The following is a 3823-nucleotide window of genomic DNA, read 5'->3' as shown; positions in this document are numbered from 1 at the left end:
GATGATGGTCTTCGTCATTTTCCTCCAGCAGAGACTGATTTAAGGGACTGTGCTGTGTTTTGTATTTAGGATGTAGATTGGCATCATGTATTAAAAGCAGTCCCTGATCTGGAGCGCTGATTTTAATGAGCATATAAGAGTAAATTTCAGCCAGAATGGCTGTCTGCTAACATTGCATAACAGTCTTTCTTGTTATTTGTCATGTTGTTATGGCGCCAGTACAATCACAAATTACACAATCTTTGGCCAAAAGATATCCCTAAAAAGCGTAAAAAAACAAAATAAAACCTTTTGCACATTTGGGTCCAAGCCTGGGTTAAGCCCAAACTCTTGAAATGAAATAAAGACTTTGATAAATGAAAATAGCATGAGATTGTGACACATTTATTTAGCTGAAGTTGTATTTTTCTATATATAATATCAGTGTTTCTTTATAATATTTTTTTGTCAGTATATTGCCTTGTATACCTAATATACATGATAAACGTTTGCTGTCAAATTGGTGTCAGAAAGGAACTTTTTATGAAAGGAGACTTTTACTCCATGGGGTTTATTTTCAGGGAGATTTTGCAAGTAAACTATGAGAAAATTCTCAATATGAATGTTAAATTATGACTGTTTGACTATACAGTAATTTATAATTATAAAAATTATTTTTAAACAAATGTAAAATTGTGTTTATGCTCACTTCAGAAACAATTCAAACAGATTTACAGATTGTCTGACAATAGAAAGTGAAGAACTAAAACAGGGTTAAAAGAAAATATTAGTCATGCTCCCTCCTTGCTGCTTTTTGTTAATCATTGGTTGAAGCACTTTATTGTTGATTACTATAAAACATACTAGAAAATATTAGAGCGCTTGCTACACCTCAACTCCTCATCAAGTGAGATTTGGTAGAAATCTTGGTATGTCAACCAAATCTAAGTGAAAATAGTGTAGCCAGCATACATCCTCACAGATACAGATCCAGGGTTAGAGCTATGGTATCAAGCACCTGTTGGATCTTTAGATCGGGTGTATACCAGTAACCAACTTGAAACACAAGCAGCATATGCACAAAACAGCCCTGTGATCTCACACCAGAGGTAACAATTAACCACCATTTTGAGTTCTGATAGTGCTTTGTAATTGGTGTAATTGGAGAGTTCAGAGCTTAGCAGTTATTTAATTGTCGACAGAACCCAAGATCTCTTGTGTTTAATAATGAATGGCCTGTGATGTACTAATCTCAGAGGTTTATGACACTGGAGGATTTTTCCCTGGCACGGCCTTCTAAAAATGTGCCAGTCATTTAAAGTTCTGTTATGACTGACAACAACTTGGACAACGTTTACAGCCCCAGTCAAATATCTGAAAAAAACAAGCACAGCCGTAAAGATGTGACTGCTACAACTAATTTTTGTTCAGACAGCCTTTCTCATTATTAGCTTTTAAGGTTAAAAGTCAACTCTAAAGGCATGCCAGATTTTTTTTTCACGTGTAGTGAATGGAAAAAATGCATGCCCTTTGGCACCTCTTCCCCCTTCACTCTAGCCTCTTGAGATAGGGATGTAATAAGGCCTGATTTGACTTGAGGGTTGTGGACTTGCATGGACTGTGAAAGTCCATTTATAAAAAGATTGTTTCAAATAAGCAGTGTAAGATAGAGCAGTACTTTCCCACAGTGTGCAGAAAGCCAGCATGACCGGTCCTGAGGCCTGTGCACTGCAATCCCCCCGCGGACCCACTGTGAAAGCACTCAAGCATGGAGCCATTGCTTGCTCCATTTACCCAGACTGAGAAGAAGTGTGTGCGTTTATAGAGGGGGACTTTTACTCCCATCTAAATCTGAGAACGAACATCACACACATACATTACATATAAGTTTTTACAACAATGTTGTGTAGCAATCTTATTTCACTAACAATAAGCAACTCTTAAAAATAAAGGTGCTTCACGATGCCATAGAGGAACCTTTTTGTCTAAATGTTTCCATAAAAAACTATAACATCTGAAGAACCTTTCTGTTTCACAAAATGTTCTTTGTGGCGAAAGAAGGTTCTTCAGATTATAAAAAGTTAAGAAAGAGATGGTTCTTTAAAGAACCTTTGACTGAATGGTTCTTTGTGGAACCAAAAATTGTTCTTCTATGGCATTGCTGTCAAGAACCTTTTGCACCTTTATTTTTAAGAGAGTATGAGTGCCAGAAGATCTTTCAGGGATGCCACTCCCAGGCTGGAGATGAACAAAGAGCATTTGTAAAGTGCAAAGCTGCAGCTACAATCCCGCCACCTGTTACTGACCAGAACATGCGTGAAAATGAACTTGGCCTGAATTGCTGGGATCACTTACAACTAAAAGCCTCCCTGAAATCTCTCAAACTCTCGGCCGTGCCTCTTAGCGAGGTCTTCTGTTGGTGTGCGTTTCCCCCCCGCTCTTTTTGATGTTTTTGTATGGCTATCCGATATCAGCTACAGTGCGCCATTTGTCTTTTATGTTAACATTGGGCTTTTAAGTTCTTTTTCTCCGTAGGAGCCCACTCTGTTTGATTGACATGGGGAAATTGTGTTTTAAGATTAATATACACATTTTAAGGGTTAGTTCAACTAAATATGAAAATTCTGTCATTAATTACTCACCCTTGTGTCGTTTCAAACCCGTAAAACAAATTAAGATTTTTTTTTCAATGGAATCGGGAGCTGTCTGACCCTGCATAGACAGCAATGCAACTGAAATGTTCCTAAGTCCAGAAATGTAGCAAGGAGATCTGTGAATTAATCCATGTGACATTAGTGGTTCATCAGCAATTATTATTATATATTAATTTGTGTTCCGAACATGAACGAAGGTCTTATGGGTTTGAAACGACACACCACAAAAAATCAAAACAACAACAGCAAAACACCGGGTGAACTAACCCTTTAACATTGACCCACAACAATTTACTACAACATGAGCAAAGCATGAACAGCATCAGGCCTTGTGCAGATGGTAGATCATGTTTCAAATGAGCCTTTTAGGACATGTCTCATTCTGCATATTACAACACCTGTAGTTTTTATGTTTCCCCCTACAAACTCTTGCGTAGTGGCTCAACTTCTCATGTAGACATTTCAAATGCTCAAATGCACAGTCGTGGCCTAATGGTTAGAGAGTCCGTCTCAAAGGTCACGAGTTTGGGTCTTGGTACTGGCAGGTATTGTAGGTGGGGGGAGTGAATGACCAGCACTCTCTTTCACCTTCAATACCACGACTGAGGTGAGACTCTTGAGCAAGGCACCGAACCCCCAACTGCTCCCGTGTGTGTGTGTATTCACTACTCACTGCTGTGTGTGTGTGCACTTGGATGGGTTAAATGCAGAGCACAAATTCAGAGTACAGGACACCATACTTGTCTACACCTCACTTCACTTTCACTCACTTTATTTAGTTGAGCAACAGATATTCTCAAGACAAATCAGTTCTTTGGTGGAGTGCACAAAACAATGGGTTTTTCAACCGTTCTTGTCCAAGTTCAATAACTGAATGCAAAACAGAGCTCATGGGCAGCATGCTGGCATGCATTATTTAATCAGTTCTGGGCAGCTGTTCTGCAGCATGACGTCTGTTCAGCACGCAAGAGCTATGAGAAATACAGAGGAGTGTAGTACGTATTCATCCACTAGTGTTACTCATATTCCATATATACAGAGAAGGTGTACATATTATCCCTTCTTTAAACTGTAGACTTTGGTTGTGCTCCAGGACTATCTTTCTAGTTTCAATATCATGTGGTTTTCCATTCCCACATTACAGATTTGCTGTGTGCGGTATGAATTGCCGGTTCCGTTTCCTGCAGTTT

The sequence above is a fragment of the Cyprinus carpio genome, chromosome A3 (genome assembly GCF_018340385.1).
Source record: "Cyprinus carpio isolate SPL01 chromosome A3, ASM1834038v1, whole genome shotgun sequence".
NCBI lineage: Eukaryota > Metazoa > Chordata > Actinopteri > Cypriniformes > Cyprinidae > Cyprinus > Cyprinus carpio.
Note: the sequence above shows the minus strand (reverse complement) of the source record.